Below are 15,477 nucleotides of genomic sequence, written 5' to 3'. Positions count from 1 at the left end.
TGCGCTGTCAGGACACTAACTACAGTGGTTAGCTGCATTCACCTCCGTGGCAATGTCTTGCAGTCCCCCAAGCCTCTTGACTACAGGTATGTGGCTGGATAACAAGTGGATAGACGCTTCATCTCTCTCGCCGTCAGGTGTTGCCGTGAATCATACTTAACGTAGCTTTCTGCACGCGTCAGCGTAGCGTCAGTCGAGCAAAGTCGAGACAAGCCGCATAAGAGGAGCAACAAAAACGCGCAGTTCCGGTACCGGGAATCGAACCCGGGCCTCCTGGGTGAGAGCCAGGTATCCTAGCCACTAGACCACACCGGATAACGACGGCAGTGCTCTTTCCAGCGAACGCAGCAGCCACGCACGGTTAACTGACGACAACTGTAAAAAATCCACTCTCTCGCGTTATAGAACGGCGTGCTCCGGACGCATTTCGTGGAGACGAACGCCAGCAATGATGAGAGCAAAAGGTGCCTACAAATGCTGTCGTTGCACCACGCACTGTTCTACGACCATTCACCAAGCAGACGCTCACGCCTTGTTGTGCTGCTTCCTTTGCGGGCAATGAGTGCATCTGCCTTCGACACAGGAGACATTACACGCTTGGCAGCTGTGGGATTGGAACCCACGCCTCCGAAGAGAATGGTGCCTGACACCAGCGCCTTAGACCGCTCGGCCACGCTACCTACACAACACGCGCGTCACAAGAGCTGCGTCCTACCCCACGAGAACACACCGCAACGGCACAAAAATGAGACGTAAAAAGTGGCAACGGTGGGATTCGAACCCACGCCTCCGAAGAGACTGGTGCCTAAAACCAGCGCCTTAGACCGCTCGGCCACGTTACCGTTGCAGCAGCAGCGGCAAAACGTTTCCTTTGTACTACAAAGATCACTTCGAAATGGAAGTATCTTGGCATGTATTTCCACTGCTCTCCCACTGGAAGCGTCCCTTTAGGCCATCCACAGCAAGAAAAAGCCGTGCCCGCCGCATGGTAGCGACGCCACTTGTCTGTAGCTGTCGCAGTTAAGGAGACAGCGTCAAGAGACGTTTTCGTGCCGTGACCAGGTTTCGAACCTGGGCTTTCCGTAACCACTAAATTATCGTAGCTGTAACTGTCAGGCGGAGCTAGAATGCTCCATGTGTCAAACATATGTGAGCTCAAGGAGGTTACACTTGAAGAAAAAGCGGCAGGTTAACGCGATCACAGCGAAACCCCCGACAGCTACAGGACTCGAAACCGCGCCAACAGAGAGACTGGTGCCTTAAACCAGCGCCTTAAAGCGCTCGGCCACGCTACATGCGCTGCTTGGTGCGCCAGTGTTCCTAGCATTTGTACAAACAGTGCACGCCACAACTTCCTGTTCTGCTGGGACTGGCTGCTCATCCATCGCACTTCAAACAACTGCCCTTTTCGACTACAGAGAGCAGCGGACGTCTGCGCTCTGGGAGGCGACATTACGTGTTGGGGATGAAGTGGTAGTGCAAACTGCGGCCTGCGGAACACGAGTGAAAAAAATCAAGAGAGTACTGTCATTTCGAGTACTCGTCATTGCAACGGCAGCAAGGCAAAACTTTCAAAATTGCCGTGACCAGGATTCGAACCTGGGTTATTGCGGCCACAACGCAATGTCCTAACCACTAGACGATCACGGCCATGGCCACGGAGGCGCCCGCGAAGGCAGCTGGCTGGAATGCAAGTGGCGATACCCAGCAAAGCCTAGGCCAAGGTGTACGCCACAGCAGTGTCAGACACGGTCTCCATCACATGTATACGAGCAAATGAACGTGCCTGCGCTGTCAGGACACTAACTACAGTGGTTAGCTGCATTCACCTCCGTGGCAATGTCTTGCAGTCCCCCAAGCCTCTTGACTACAGGTATGTGGCTGGATAACAAGTGGATAGACGCTTCATCTCTCTCGCCGTCAGGTGTTGCCGTGAATCATACTTAACGTAGCTTTCTGCACGCGTCAGCGTAGCGTCAGTCGAGCAAAGTCGAGACAAGCCGCATAAGAGGAGCAACAAAAACGCGCAGTTCCGGTACCGGGAATCGAACCCGGGCCTCCTGGGTGAGAGCCAGGTATCCTAGCCACTAGACCACACCGGATAACGACGGCAGTGCTCTTTCCAGCGAACGCAGCAGCCACGCACGGTTAACTGACGACAACTGTAAAAAATCCACTCTCTCGCGTTATAGAACGGCGTGCTCCGGACGCATTTCGTGGAGACGAACGCCAGCAATGATGAGAGCAAAAGGTGCCTACAAATGCTGTCGTTGCACCACGCACTGTTCTACGACCATTCACCAAGCAGACGCTCACGCCTTGTTGTGCTGCTTCCTTTGCGGGCAATGAGTGCATCTGCCTTCGACACAGGAGACATTACACGCTTGGCAGCTGTGGGATTGGAACCCACGCCTCCGAAGAGAATGGTGCCTGACACCAGCGCCTTAGACCGCTCGGCCACGCTACCTACACAACACGCGCGTCACAAGAGCTGCGTCCTACCCCACGAGAACACACCGCAACGGCACAAAAATGAGACGTAAAAAGTGGCAACGGTGGGATTCGAACCCACGCCTCCGAAGAGACTGGTGCCTAAAACCAGCGCCTTAGACCGCTCGGCCACGTTACCGTTGCAGCAGCAGCGGCAAAACGTTTCCTTTGTACTACAAAGATCACTTCGAAATGGAAGTATCTTGGCATGTATTTCCACTGCTCTCCCACTGGAAGCGTCCCTTTAGGCCATCCACAGCAAGAAAAAGCCGTGCCCGCCGCATGGTAGCGACGCCACTTGTCTGTAGCTGTCGCAGTTAAGGAGACAGCGTCAAGAGACGTTTTCGTGCCGTGACCAGGTTTCGAACCTGGGCTTTCCGTAACCACTAAATTATCGTAGCTGTAACTGTCAGGCGGAGCTAGAATGCTCCATGTGTCAAACATATGTGAGCTCAAGGAGGTTACACTTGAAGAAAAAGCGGCAGGTTAACGCGATCACAGCGAAACCCCCGACAGCTACAGGACTCGAAACCGCGCCAACAGAGAGACTGGTGCCTTAAACCAGCGCCTTAAAGCGCTCGGCCACGCTACATGCGCTGCTTGGTGCGCCAGTGTTCCTAGCATTTGTACAAACAGTGCACGCCACAGCTTCCTGTTCTGCTGGGACTGGCTGCTCATCCATCGCACTTCAAACAACTGCCCTTTTCGACTACAGAGAGCAGCGGACGTCTGCGCTCTGGGAGGCGACATTACGTGTTGGGGATGAAGTGGTAGTGCAAACTGCGGCCTGCGGAACACGAGTGAAAAAAATCAAGAGAGTACTGTCATTTCGAGTACTCGTCATTGCAACGGCAGCAAGGCAAAACTTTCAAAATTGCCGTGACCAGGATTCGAACCTGGGTTATTGCGGCCACAACGCAATGTCCTAACCACTAGACGATCACGGCCATGGCCACGGAGGCGCCCGCGAAGGCAGCTGGCTGGAATGCAAGTGGCGATACCCAGCAAAGCCTAGGCCAAGGTGTACGCCACAGCAGTGTCAGACACGGTCTCCATCACATGTATACGAGCAAATGAACGTGCCTGCGCTGTCAGGACACTAACTACAGTGGTTAGCTGCATTCACCTCCGTGGCAATGTCTTGCAGTCCCCCAAGCCTCTTGACTACAGGTATGTGGCTGGATAACAAGTGGATAGACGCTTCATCTCTCTCGCCGTCAGGTGTTGCCGTGAATCATACTTAACGTAGCTTTCTGCACGCGTCAGCGTAGCGTCAGTCGAGCAAAGTCGAGACAAGTCGCATAAGAGGAGCAACAAAAACGCGCAATTCCGGTACCGGGAATCGAACCCGGGCCTCCTGGGTGAGAGCCAGGTATCCTAGCCACTAGACCACACCGGATAACGACGGCAGTGCTCTTTCCAGCGAACGCAGCAGCCACGCACGGTTAACTGACGACAACTGTAAAAAATCCACTCTCTCGCGTTATAGAACGGCGTGCTCCGGACGCATTTCGTGGAGACGAACGCCAGCAATGATGAGAGCAAAAGGTGCCTACAAATGCTGTCGTTGCACCACGCACTGTTCTACGACCATTCACCAAGCAGACGCTCACGCCTTGTTGTGCTGCTTCCTTTGCGGGCAATGAGTGCATCTGCCTTCGACACAGGAGACATTACACGCTTGGCAGCTGTGGGATTGGAACCCACGCCTCCGAAGAGAATGGTGCCTGACACCAGCGCCTTAGACCGCTCGGCCACGCTACCTACACAACACGCGCGTCACAAGAGCTGCGTCCTACCCCACGAGAACACACCGCAACGGCACAAAAATGAGACGTAAAAAGTGGCAACGGTGGGATTCGAACCCACGCCTCCGAAGAGACTGGTGCCTAAAACCAGCGCCTTAGACCGTTCGGCCACGTTACCGTTGCAGCAGCAGCGGCAAAACGTTTCCTTTGTACTACAAAGATCACTTCGAAATGGAAGTATCTTGGCATGTATTTCCACTGCTCTCCCACTGGAAGCGTCCCTTTAGGCCATCCACAGCAAGAAAAAGCCGTGCCCGCCGCATGGTAGCGACGCCACTTGTCTGTAGCTGTCGCAGTTAAGGAGACAGCGTCAAGAGACGTTTTCGTGCCGTGACCAGGTTTCGAACCTGGGCTTTCCGTAACCACTAAATTATCGTAGCTGTAACTGTCAGGCGGAGCTAGAATGCTCCATGTGTCAAACATATGTGAGCTCAAGGAGGTTACACTTGAAGAAAAAGCGGCAGGTTAACGCGATCACAGCGAAACCCCCGACAGCTACAGGACTCGAAACCGCGCCAACAGAGAGACTGGTGCCTTAAACCAGCGCCTTAAAGCGCTCGGCCACGCTACATGCGCTGCTTGGTGCGCCAGTGTTCCTAGCATTTGTACAAACAGTGCACGCCACAACTTCCTGTTCTGCTGGGACTGGCTGCTCATCCATCGCACTTCAAACAACTGCCCTTTTCGACTACAGAGAGCAGCGGACGTCTGCGCTCTGGGAGGCGACATTACGTGTTGGGGATGAAGTGGTAGTGCAAACTGCGGCCTGCGGAACACGAGTGAAAAAAATCAAGAGAGTACTGTCATTTCGAGTACTCGTCATTGCAACGGCAGCAAGGCAAAACTTTCAAAATTGCCGTGACCAGGATTCGAACCTGGGTTATTGCGGCCACAACGCAATGTCCTAACCACTAGACGATCACGGCCATGGCCACGGAGGCGCCCGCGAAGGCAGCTGGCTGGAATGCAAGTGGCGATACCCAGCAAAGCCTAGGCCAAGGTGTACGCCACAGCAGTGTCAGACACGGTCTCCATCACATGTATACGAGCAAATGAACGTGCCTGCGCTGTCAGGACACTAACTACAGTGGTTAGCTGCATTCACCTCCGTGGCAATGTCTTGCAGTCCCCCAAGCCTCTTGACTACAGGTATGTGGCTGGATAACAAGTGGATAGACGCTTCATCTCTCTCGCCGTCAGGTGTTGCCGTGAATCATACTTAACGTAGCTTTCTGCACGCGTCAGCGTAGCGTCAGTCGAGCAAAGTCGAGACAAGTCGCATAAGAGGAGCAACAAAAACGCGCAATTCCGGTACCGGGAATCGAACCCGGGCCTCCTGGGTGAGAGCCAGGTATCCTAGCCACTAGACCACACCGGATAACGACGGCAGTGCTCTTTCCAGCGAACGCAGCAGCCACGCACGGTTAACTGACGACAACTGTAAAAAATCCACTCTCTCGCGTTATAGAACGGCGTGCTCCGGACGCATTTCGTGGAGACGAACGCCAGCAATGATGAGAGCAAAAGGTGCCTACAAATGCTGTCGTTGCACCACGCACTGTTCTACGACCATTCACCAAGCAGACGCTCACGCCTTGTTGTGCTGCTTCCTTTGCGGGCAATGAGTGCATCTGCCTTCGACACAGGAGACATTACACGCTTGGCAGCTGTGGGATTGGAACCCACGCCTCCGAAGAGAATGGTGCCTGACACCAGCGCCTTAGACCGCTCGGCCACGCTACCTACACAACACGCGCGTCACAAGAGCTGCGTCCTACCCCACGAGAACACACCGCAACGGCACAAAAATGAGACGTAAAAAGTGGCAACGGTGGGATTCGAACCCACGCCTCCGAAGAGACTGGTGCCTAAAACCAGCGCCTTAGACCGTTCGGCCACGTTACCGTTGCAGCAGCAGCGGCAAAACGTTTCCTTTGTACTACAAAGATCACTTCGAAATGGAAGTATCTTGGCATGTATTTCCACTGCTCTCCCACTGGAAGCGTCCCTTTAGGCCATCCACAGCAAGAAAAAGCCGTGCCCGCCGCATGGTAGCGACGCCACTTGTCTGTAGCTGTCGCAGTTAAGGAGACAGCGTCAAGAGACGTTTTCGTGCCGTGACCAGGTTTCGAACCTGGGCTTTCCGTAACCACTAAATTATCGTAGCTGTAACTGTCAGGCGGAGCTAGAATGCTCCATGTGTCAAACATATGTGAGCTCAAGGAGGTTACACTTGAAGAAAAAGCGGCAGGTTAACGCGATCACAGCGAAACCCCCGACAGCTACAGGACTCGAAACCGCGCCAACAGAGAGACTGGTGCCTTAAACCAGCGCCTTAAAGCGCTCGGCCACGCTACATGCGCTGCTTGGTGCGCCAGTGTTCCTAGCATTTGTACAAACAGTGCACGCCACAACTTCCTGTTCTGCTGGGACTGGCTGCTCATCCATCGCACTTCAAACAACTGCCCTTTTCGACTACAGAGAGCAGCGGACGTCTGCGCTCTGGGAGGCGACATTACGTGTTGGGGATGAAGTGGTAGTGCAAACTGCGGCCTGCGGAACACGAGTGAAAAAAATCAAGAGAGTACTGTCATTTCGAGTACTCGTCATTGCAACGGCAGCAAGGCAAAACTTTCAAAATTGCCGTGACCAGGATTCGAACCTGGGTTATTGCGGCCACAACGCAATGTCCTAACCACTAGACGATCACGGCCATGGCCACGGAGGCGCCCGCGAAGGCAGCTGGCTGGAATGCAAGTGGCGATACCCAGCAAAGCCTAGGCCAAGGTGTACGCCACAGCAGTGTCAGACACGGTCTCCATCACATGTATACGAGCAAATGAACGTGCCTGCGCTGTCAGGACACTAACTACAGTGGTTAGCTGCATTCACCTCCGTGGCAATGTCTTGCAGTCCCCCAAGCCTCTTGACTACAGGTATGTGGCTGGATAACAAGTGGATAGACGCTTCATCTCTCTCGCCGTCAGGTGTTGCCGTGAATCATACTTAACGTAGCTTTCTGCACGCGTCAGCGTAGCGTCAGTCGAGCAAAGTCGAGACAAGTCGCATAAGAGGAGCAACAAAAACGCGCAATTCCGGTACCGGGAATCGAACCCGGGCCTCCTGGGTGAGAGCCAGGTATCCTAGCCACTAGACCACACCGGATAACGACGGCAGTGCTCTTTCCAGCGAACGCAGCAGCCACGCACGGTTAACTGACGACAACTGTAAAAAATCCACTCTCTCGCGTTATAGAACGGCGTGCTCCGGACGCATTTCGTGGAGACGAACGCCAGCAATGATGAGAGCAAAAGGTGCCTACAAATGCTGTCGTTGCACCACGCACTGTTCTACGACCATTCACCAAGCAGACGCTCACGCCTTGTTGTGCTGCTTCCTTTGCGGGCAATGAGTGCATCTGCCTTCGACACAGGAGACATTACACGCTTGGCAGCTGTGGGATTGGAACCCACGCCTCCGAAGAGAATGGTGCCTGACACCAGCGCCTTAGACCGCTCGGCCACGCTACCTACACAACACGCGCGTCACAAGAGCTGCGTCCTACCCCACGAGAACACACCGCAACGGCACAAAAATGAGACGTAAAAAGTGGCAACGGTGGGATTCGAACCCACGCCTCCGAAGAGACTGGTGCCTAAAACCAGCGCCTTAGACCGTTCGGCCACGTTACCGTTGCAGCAGCAGCGGCAAAACGTTTCCTTTGTACTACAAAGATCACTTCGAAATGGAAGTATCTTGGCATGTATTTCCACTGCTCTCCCACTGGAAGCGTCCCTTTAGGCCATCCACAGCAAGAAAAAGCCGTGCCCGCCGCATGGTAGCGACGCCACTTGTCTGTAGCTGTCGCAGTTAAGGAGACAGCGTCAAGAGACGTTTTCGTGCCGTGACCAGGTTTCGAACCTGGGCTTTCCGTAACCACTAAATTATCGTAGCTGTAACTGTCAGGCGGAGCTAGAATGCTCCATGTGTCAAACATATGTGAGCTCAAGGAGGTTACACTTGAAGAAAAAGCGGCAGGTTAACGCGATCACAGCGAAACCCCCGACAGCTACAGGACTCGAAACCGCGCCAACAGAGAGACTGGTGCCTTAAACCAGCGCCTTAAAGCGCTCGGCCACGCTACATGCGCTGCTTGGTGCGCCAGTGTTCCTAGCATTTGTACAAACAGTGCACGCCACAACTTCCTGTTCTGCTGGGACTGGCTGCTCATCCATCGCACTTCAAACAACTGCCCTTTTCGACTACAGAGAGCAGCGGACGTCTGCGCTCTGGGAGGCGACATTACGTGTTGGGGATGAAGTGGTAGTGCAAACTGCGGCCTGCGGAACACGAGTGAAAAAAATCAAGAGAGTACTGTCATTTCGAGTACTCGTCATTGCAACGGCAGCAAGGCAAAACTTTCAAAATTGCCGTGACCAGGATTCGAACCTGGGTTATTGCGGCCACAACGCAATGTCCTAACCACTAGACGATCACGGCCATGGCCACGGAGGCGCCCGCGAAGGCAGCTGGCTGGAATGCAAGTGGCGATACCCAGCAAAGCCTAGGCCAAGGTGTACGCCACAGCAGTGTCAGACACGGTCTCCATCACATGTATACGAGCAAATGAACGTGCCTGCGCTGTCAGGACACTAACTACAGTGGTTAGCTGCATTCACCTCCGTGGCAATGTCTTGCAGTCCCCCAAGCCTCTTGACTACAGGTATGTGGCTGGATAACAAGTGGATAGACGCTTCATCTCTCTCGCCGTCAGGTGTTGCCGTGAATCATACTTAACGTAGCTTTCTGCACGCGTCAGCGTAGCGTCAGTCGAGCAAAGTCGAGACAAGTCGCATAAGAGGAGCAACAAAAACGCGCAATTCCGGTACCGGGAATCGAACCCGGGCCTCCTGGGTGAGAGCCAGGTATCCTAGCCACTAGACCACACCGGATAACGACGGCAGTGCTCTTTCCAGCGAACGCAGCAGCCACGCACGGTTAACTGACGACAACTGTAAAAAATCCACTCTCTCGCGTTATAGAACGGCGTGCTCCGGACGCATTTCGTGGAGACGAACGCCAGCAATGATGAGAGCAAAAGGTGCCTACAAATGCTGTCGTTGCACCACGCACTGTTCTACGACCATTCACCAAGCAGACGCTCACGCCTTGTTGTGCTGCTTCCTTTGCGGGCAATGAGTGCATCTGCCTTCGACACAGGAGACATTACACGCTTGGCAGCTGTGGGATTGGAACCCACGCCTCCGAAGAGAATGGTGCCTGACACCAGCGCCTTAGACCGCTCGGCCACGCTACCTACACAACACGCGCGTCACAAGAGCTGCGTCCTACCCCACGAGAACACACCGCAACGGCACAAAAATGAGACGTAAAAAGTGGCAACGGTGGGATTCGAACCCACGCCTCCGAAGAGACTGGTGCCTAAAACCAGCGTCTTAGACCGTTCGGCCACGTTACCGTTGCAGCAGCAGCGGCAAAACGTTTCCTTTGTACTACAAAGATCACTTCGAAATGGAAGTATCTTGGCATGTATTTCCACTGCTCTCCCACTGGAAGCGTCCCTTTAGGCCATCCACAGCAAGAAAAAGCCGTGCCCGCCGCATGGTAGCGACGCCACTTGTCTGTAGCTGTCGCAGTTAAGGAGACAGCGTCAAGAGACGTTTTCGTGCCGTGACCAGGTTTCGAACCTGGGCTTTCCGTAACCACTAAATTATCGTAGCTGTAACTGTCAGGCGGAGCTAGAATGCTCCATGTGTCAAACATATGTGAGCTCAAGGAGGTTACACTTGAAGAAAAAGCGGCAGGTTAACGCGATCACAGCGAAACCCCCGACAGCTACAGGACTCGAAACCGCGCCAACAGAGAGACTGGTGCCTTAAACCAGCGCCTTAAAGCGCTCGGCCACGCTACATGCGCTGCTTGGTGCGCCAGTGTTCCTAGCATTTGTACAAACAGTGCACGCCACAACTTCCTGTTCTGCTGGGACTGGCTGCTCATCCATCGCACTTCAAACAACTGCCCTTTTCGACTACAGAGAGCAGCGGACGTCTGCGCTCTGGGAGGCGACATTACGTGTTGGGGATGAAGTGGTAGTGCAAACTGCGGCCTGCGGAACACGAGTGAAAAAAATCAAGAGAGTACTGTCATTTCGAGTACTCGTCATTGCAACGGCAGCAAGGCAAAACTTTCAAAATTGCCGTGACCAGGATTCGAACCTGGGTTATTGCGGCCACAACGCAATGTCCTAACCACTAGACGATCACGGCCATGGCCACGGAGGCGCCCGCGAAGGCAGCTGGCTGGAATGCAAGTGGCGATACCCAGCAAAGCCTAGGCCAAGGTGTACGCCACAGCAGTGTCAGACACGGTCTCCATCACATGTATACGAGCAAATGAACGTGCCTGCGCTGTCAGGACACTAACTACAGTGGTTAGCTGCATTCACCTCCGTGGCAATGTCTTGCAGTCCCCCAAGCCTCTTGACTACAGGTATGTGGCTGGATAACAAGTGGATAGACGCTTCATCTCTCTCGCCGTCAGGTGTTGCCGTGAATCATACTTAACGTAGCTTTCTGCACGCGTCAGCGTAGCGTCAGTCGAGCAAAGTCGAGACAAGTCGCATAAGAGGAGCAACAAAAACGCGCAATTCCGGTACCGGGAATCGAACCCGGGCCTCCTGGGTGAGAGCCAGGTATCCTAGCCACTAGACCACACCGGATAACGACGGCAGTGCTCTTTCCAGCGAACGCAGCAGCCACGCACGGTTAACTGACGACAACTGTAAAAAATCCACTCTCTCGCGTTATAGAACGGCGTGCTCCGGACGCATTTCGTGGAGACGAACGCCAGCAATGATGAGAGCAAAAGGTGCCTACAAATGCTGTCGTTGCACCACGCACTGTTCTACGACCATTCACCAAGCAGACGCTCACGCCTTGTTGTGCTGCTTCCTTTGCGGGCAATGAGTGCATCTGCCTTCGACACAGGAGACATTACACGCTTGGCAGCTGTGGGATTGGAACCCACGCCTCCGAAGAGAATGGTGCCTGACACCAGCGCCTTAGACCGCTCGGCCACGCTACCTACACAACACGCGCGTCACAAGAGCTGCGTCCTACCCCACGAGAACACACCGCAACGGCACAAAAATGAGACGTAAAAAGTGGCAACGGTGGGATTCGAACCCACGCCTCCGAAGAGACTGGTGCCTAAAACCAGCGCCTTAGACCGTTCGGCCACGTTACCGTTGCAGCAGCAGCGGCAAAACGTTTCCTTTGTACTACAAAGATCACTTCGAAATGGAAGTATCTTGGCATGTATTTCCACTGCTCTCCCACTGGAAGCGTCCCTTTAGGCCATCCACAGCAAGAAAAAGCCGTGCCCGCCGCATGGTAGCGACGCCACTTGTCTGTAGCTGTCGCAGTTAAGGAGACAGCGTCAAGAGACGTTTTCGTGCCGTGACCAGGTTTCGAACCTGGGCTTTCCGTAACCACTAAATTATCGTAGCTGTAACTGTCAGGCGGAGCTAGAATGCTCCATGTGTCAAACATATGTGAGCTCAAGGAGGTTACACTTGAAGAAAAAGCGGCAGGTTAACGCGATCACAGCGAAACCCCCGACAGCTACAGGACTCGAAACCGCGCCAACAGAGAGACTGGTGCCTTAAACCAGCGCCTTAAAGCGCTCGGCCACGCTACATGCGCTGCTTGGTGCGCCAGTGTTCCTAGCATTTGTACAAACAGTGCACGCCACAACTTCCTGTTCTGCTGGGACTGGCTGCTCATCCATCGCACTTCAAACAACTGCCCTTTTCGACTACAGAGAGCAGCGGACGTCTGCGCTCTGGGAGGCGACATTACGTGTTGGGGATGAAGTGGTAGTGCAAACTGCGGCCTGCGGAACACGAGTGAAAAAAATCAAGAGAGTACTGTCATTTCGAGTACTCGTCATTGCAACGGCAGCAAGGCAAAACTTTCAAAATTGCCGTGACCAGGATTCGAACCTGGGTTATTGCGGCCACAACGCAATGTCCTAACCACTAGACGATCACGGCCATGGCCACGGAGGCGCCCGCGAAGGCAGCTGGCTGGAATGCAAGTGGCGATACCCAGCAAAGCCTAGGCCAAGGTGTACGCCACAGCAGTGTCAGACACGGTCTCCATCACATGTATACGAGCAAATGAACGTGCCTGCGCTGTCAGGACACTAACTACAGTGGTTAGCTGCATTCACCTCCGTGGCAATGTCTTGCAGTCCCCCAAGCCTCTTGACTACAGGTATGTGGCTGGATAACAAGTGGATAGACGCTTCATCTCTCTCGCCGTCAGGTGTTGCCGTGAATCATACTTAACGTAGCTTTCTGCACGCGTCAGCGTAGCGTCAGTCGAGCAAAGTCGAGACAAGTCGCATAAGAGGAGCAACAAAAACGCGCAGTTCCGGTACCGGGAATCGAACCCGGGCCTCCTGGGTGAGAGCCAGGTATCCTAGCCACTAGACCACACCGGATAACGACGGCAGTGCTCTTTCCAGCGAACGCAGCAGCCACGCACGGTTAACTGACGACAACTGTAAAAAATCCACTCTCTCGCGTTATAGAACGGCGTGCTCCGGACGCATTTCGTGGAGACGAACGCCAGCAATGATGAGAGCAAAAGGTGCCTACAAATGCTGTCGTTGCACCACGCACTGTTCTACGACCATTCACCAAGCAGACGCTCACGCCTTGTTGTGCTGCTTCCTTTGCGGGCAATGAGTGCATCTGCCTTCGACACAGGAGACATTACACGCTTGGCAGCTGTGGGATTGGAACCCACGCCTCCGAAGAGAATGGTGCCTGACACCAGCGCCTTAGACCGCTCGGCCACGCTACCTACACAACACGCGCGTCACAAGAGCTGCGTCCTACCCCACGAGAACACACCGCAACGGCACAAAAATGAGACGTAAAAAGTGGCAACGGTGGGATTCGAACCCACGCCTCCGAAGAGACTGGTGCCTAAAACCAGCGCTTTAGACCGCTCGGCCACGTTACCGTTGCAGCAGCAGCGGCAAAACGTTTCCTTTGTACTACAAAGATCACTTCGAAATGGAAGTATCTTGGCATGTATTTCCACTGCTCTCCCACTGGAAGCGTCCCTTTAGGCCATCCACAGCAAGAAAAAGCCGTGCCCGCCGCATGGTAGCGACGCCACTTGTCTGTAGCTGTCGCAGTTAAGGAGACAGCGTCAAGAGACGTTTTCGTGCCGTGACCAGGTTTCGAACCTGGGCTTTCCGTAACCACTAAATTATCGTAGCTGTAACTGTCAGGCGGAGCTAGAATGCTCCATGTGTCAAACATATGTGAGCTCAAGGAGGTTACACTTGAAGAAAAAGCGGCAGGTTAACGCGATCACAGCGAAACCCCCGACAGCTACAGGACTCGAAACCGCGCCAACAGAGAGACTGGTGCCTTAAACCAGCGCCTTAAAGCGCTCGGCCACGCTACATGCGCTGCTTGGTGCGCCAGTGTTCCTAGCATTTGTACAAACAGTGCACGCCACAGCTTCCTGTTCTGCTGGGACTGGCTGCTCATCCATCGCACTTCAAACAACTGCCCTTTTCGACTACAGAGAGCAGCGGACGTCTGCGCTCTGGGAGGCGACATTACGTGTTGGGGATGAAGTGGTAGTGCAAACTGCGGCCTGCGGAACACGAGTGAAAAAAATCAAGAGAGTACTGTCATTTCGAGTACTCGTCATTGCAACGGCAGCAAGGCAAAACTTTCAAAATTGCCGTGACCAGGATTCGAACCTGGGTTATTGCGGCCACAACGCAATGTCCTAACCACTAGACGATCACGGCCATGGCCACGGAGGCGCCCGCGAAGGCAGCTGGCTGGAATGCAAGTGGCGATACCCAGCAAAGCCTAGGCCAAGGTGTACGCCACAGCAGTGTCAGACACGGTCTCCATCACATGTATACGAGCAAATGAACGTGCCTGCGCTGTCAGGACACTAACTACAGTGGTTAGCTGCATTCACCTCCGTGGCAATGTCTTGCAGTCCCCCAAGCCTCTTGACTACAGGTATGTGGCTGGATAACAAGTGGATAGACGCTTCATCTCTCTCGCCGTCAGGTGTTGCCGTGAATCATACTTAACGTAGCTTTCTGCACGCGTCAGCGTAGCGTCAGTCGAGCAAAGTCGAGACAAGTCGCATAAGAGGAGCAACAAAAACGCGCAATTCCGGTACCGGGAATCGAACCCGGGCCTCCTGGGTGAGAGCCAGGTATCCTAGCCACTAGACCACACCGGATAACGACGGCAGTGCTCTTTCCAGCGAACGCAGCAGCCACGCACGGTTAACTGACGACAACTGTAAAAAATCCACTCTCTCGCGTTATAGAACGGCGTGCTCCGGACGCATTTCGTGGAGACGAACGCCAGCAATGATGAGAGCAAAAGGTGCCTACAAATGCTGTCGTTGCACCACGCACTGTTCTACGACCATTCACCAAGCAGACGCTCACGCCTTGTTGTGCTGCTTCCTTTGCGGGCAATGAGTGCATCTGCCTTCGACACAGGAGACATTACACGCTTGGCAGCTGTGGGATTGGAACCCACGCCTCCGAAGAGAATGGTGCCTGACACCAGCGCCTTAGACCGCTCGGCCACGCTACCTACACAACACGCGCGTCACAAGAGCTGCGTCCTACCCCACGAGAACACACCGCAACGGCACAAAAATGAGACGTAAAAAGTGGCAACGGTGGGATTCGAACCCACGCCTCCGAAGAGACTGGTGCCTAAAACCAGCGCCTTAGACCGCTCGGCCACGTTACCGTTGCAGCAGCAGCGGCAAAACGTTTCCTTTGTACTACAAAGATCACTTCGAAATGGAAGTATCTTGGCATGTATTTCCACTGCTCTCCCACTGGAAGCGTCCCTTTAGGCCATCCACAGCAAGAAAAAGCCGTGCCCGCCGCATGGTAGCGACGCCACTTGTCTGTAGCTGTCGCAGTTAAGGAGACAGCGTCAAGAGACGTTTTCGTGCCGTGACCAGGTTTCGAACCTGGGCTTTCCGTAACCACTAAATTATCGTAGCTGTAACTGTCAGGCGGAGCTAGAATGCTCCATGTGTCAAACATATGTGAGCTCAAGGAGGTTACACTTGAAGAAAAA

At 54.0% G+C, this 15,477-nt stretch overlaps 26 non-coding genes across 26 annotated transcripts; all 26 read right to left on the bottom strand.

Annotated features, from left to right (window-relative positions):
- Positions 1-243: 243 nt before the first annotated feature.
- Positions 244-315, bottom strand: Trnae-cuc (transfer RNA glutamic acid (anticodon CUC)). The gene has a single exon. It is a non-coding gene; the product is annotated as a tRNA-Glu (tRNA).
- A 445-nt stretch (positions 316-760) lies between these two features.
- On the bottom strand, positions 761-842 carry Trnal-uag (transfer RNA leucine (anticodon UAG)). The gene has a single exon. It is a non-coding gene; the product is annotated as a tRNA-Leu (tRNA).
- Positions 843-1,578: 736 nt separating this feature from the next.
- On the bottom strand, positions 1,579-1,650 carry Trnah-gug (transfer RNA histidin (anticodon GUG)). The gene has a single exon. It is a non-coding gene; the product is annotated as a tRNA-His (tRNA).
- A 380-nt stretch (positions 1,651-2,030) lies between these two features.
- Trnae-cuc (transfer RNA glutamic acid (anticodon CUC)) lies at positions 2,031-2,102 on the bottom strand. The gene has a single exon. It is a non-coding gene; the product is annotated as a tRNA-Glu (tRNA).
- A 445-nt stretch (positions 2,103-2,547) lies between these two features.
- On the bottom strand, positions 2,548-2,629 carry Trnal-uag (transfer RNA leucine (anticodon UAG)). The gene has a single exon. It is a non-coding gene; the product is annotated as a tRNA-Leu (tRNA).
- A 736-nt stretch (positions 2,630-3,365) lies between these two features.
- On the bottom strand, positions 3,366-3,437 carry Trnah-gug (transfer RNA histidin (anticodon GUG)). The gene has a single exon. It is a non-coding gene; the product is annotated as a tRNA-His (tRNA).
- A 380-nt stretch (positions 3,438-3,817) lies between these two features.
- Trnae-cuc (transfer RNA glutamic acid (anticodon CUC)) lies at positions 3,818-3,889 on the bottom strand. Its single transcript has one exon. It is a non-coding gene; the product is annotated as a tRNA-Glu (tRNA).
- A 445-nt stretch (positions 3,890-4,334) lies between these two features.
- Trnal-uag (transfer RNA leucine (anticodon UAG)) lies at positions 4,335-4,416 on the bottom strand. Its single transcript has one exon. It is a non-coding gene; the product is annotated as a tRNA-Leu (tRNA).
- Positions 4,417-5,152: 736 nt separating this feature from the next.
- Positions 5,153-5,224, bottom strand: Trnah-gug (transfer RNA histidin (anticodon GUG)). The gene has a single exon. It is a non-coding gene; the product is annotated as a tRNA-His (tRNA).
- Positions 5,225-5,604: 380 nt separating this feature from the next.
- On the bottom strand, positions 5,605-5,676 carry Trnae-cuc (transfer RNA glutamic acid (anticodon CUC)). The gene has a single exon. It is a non-coding gene; the product is annotated as a tRNA-Glu (tRNA).
- Positions 5,677-6,121: 445 nt separating this feature from the next.
- On the bottom strand, positions 6,122-6,203 carry Trnal-uag (transfer RNA leucine (anticodon UAG)). The gene has a single exon. It is a non-coding gene; the product is annotated as a tRNA-Leu (tRNA).
- A 736-nt stretch (positions 6,204-6,939) lies between these two features.
- Positions 6,940-7,011, bottom strand: Trnah-gug (transfer RNA histidin (anticodon GUG)). The gene has a single exon. It is a non-coding gene; the product is annotated as a tRNA-His (tRNA).
- Positions 7,012-7,391: 380 nt separating this feature from the next.
- Positions 7,392-7,463, bottom strand: Trnae-cuc (transfer RNA glutamic acid (anticodon CUC)). The gene has a single exon. It is a non-coding gene; the product is annotated as a tRNA-Glu (tRNA).
- A 445-nt stretch (positions 7,464-7,908) lies between these two features.
- Positions 7,909-7,990, bottom strand: Trnal-uag (transfer RNA leucine (anticodon UAG)). Its single transcript has one exon. It is a non-coding gene; the product is annotated as a tRNA-Leu (tRNA).
- Positions 7,991-8,726: 736 nt separating this feature from the next.
- On the bottom strand, positions 8,727-8,798 carry Trnah-gug (transfer RNA histidin (anticodon GUG)). Its single transcript has one exon. It is a non-coding gene; the product is annotated as a tRNA-His (tRNA).
- A 380-nt stretch (positions 8,799-9,178) lies between these two features.
- On the bottom strand, positions 9,179-9,250 carry Trnae-cuc (transfer RNA glutamic acid (anticodon CUC)). Its single transcript has one exon. It is a non-coding gene; the product is annotated as a tRNA-Glu (tRNA).
- A 445-nt stretch (positions 9,251-9,695) lies between these two features.
- Positions 9,696-9,777, bottom strand: Trnal-uag (transfer RNA leucine (anticodon UAG)). The gene has a single exon. It is a non-coding gene; the product is annotated as a tRNA-Leu (tRNA).
- Positions 9,778-10,513: 736 nt separating this feature from the next.
- On the bottom strand, positions 10,514-10,585 carry Trnah-gug (transfer RNA histidin (anticodon GUG)). The gene has a single exon. It is a non-coding gene; the product is annotated as a tRNA-His (tRNA).
- A 380-nt stretch (positions 10,586-10,965) lies between these two features.
- On the bottom strand, positions 10,966-11,037 carry Trnae-cuc (transfer RNA glutamic acid (anticodon CUC)). The gene has a single exon. It is a non-coding gene; the product is annotated as a tRNA-Glu (tRNA).
- A 445-nt stretch (positions 11,038-11,482) lies between these two features.
- On the bottom strand, positions 11,483-11,564 carry Trnal-uag (transfer RNA leucine (anticodon UAG)). The gene has a single exon. It is a non-coding gene; the product is annotated as a tRNA-Leu (tRNA).
- A 736-nt stretch (positions 11,565-12,300) lies between these two features.
- Positions 12,301-12,372, bottom strand: Trnah-gug (transfer RNA histidin (anticodon GUG)). Its single transcript has one exon. It is a non-coding gene; the product is annotated as a tRNA-His (tRNA).
- A 380-nt stretch (positions 12,373-12,752) lies between these two features.
- Positions 12,753-12,824, bottom strand: Trnae-cuc (transfer RNA glutamic acid (anticodon CUC)). Its single transcript has one exon. It is a non-coding gene; the product is annotated as a tRNA-Glu (tRNA).
- Positions 12,825-13,269: 445 nt separating this feature from the next.
- Positions 13,270-13,351, bottom strand: Trnal-uag (transfer RNA leucine (anticodon UAG)). The gene has a single exon. It is a non-coding gene; the product is annotated as a tRNA-Leu (tRNA).
- Positions 13,352-14,087: 736 nt separating this feature from the next.
- Positions 14,088-14,159, bottom strand: Trnah-gug (transfer RNA histidin (anticodon GUG)). Its single transcript has one exon. It is a non-coding gene; the product is annotated as a tRNA-His (tRNA).
- Positions 14,160-14,539: 380 nt separating this feature from the next.
- Trnae-cuc (transfer RNA glutamic acid (anticodon CUC)) lies at positions 14,540-14,611 on the bottom strand. Its single transcript has one exon. It is a non-coding gene; the product is annotated as a tRNA-Glu (tRNA).
- Positions 14,612-15,056: 445 nt separating this feature from the next.
- Trnal-uag (transfer RNA leucine (anticodon UAG)) lies at positions 15,057-15,138 on the bottom strand. Its single transcript has one exon. It is a non-coding gene; the product is annotated as a tRNA-Leu (tRNA).
- Between the last annotated feature and the right edge of the window lie 339 nt (positions 15,139-15,477).

Source organism: Schistocerca serialis, unplaced genomic scaffold (assembly GCF_023864345.2).
Source record: "Schistocerca serialis cubense isolate TAMUIC-IGC-003099 unplaced genomic scaffold, iqSchSeri2.2 HiC_scaffold_335, whole genome shotgun sequence".
Classification (NCBI taxonomy): Eukaryota; Metazoa; Arthropoda; class Insecta; order Orthoptera; family Acrididae; genus Schistocerca; species Schistocerca serialis.
The sequence above is the reverse complement of the archived record's forward strand: the minus strand, read 5'-3'. Positions and strand labels throughout refer to the sequence as shown.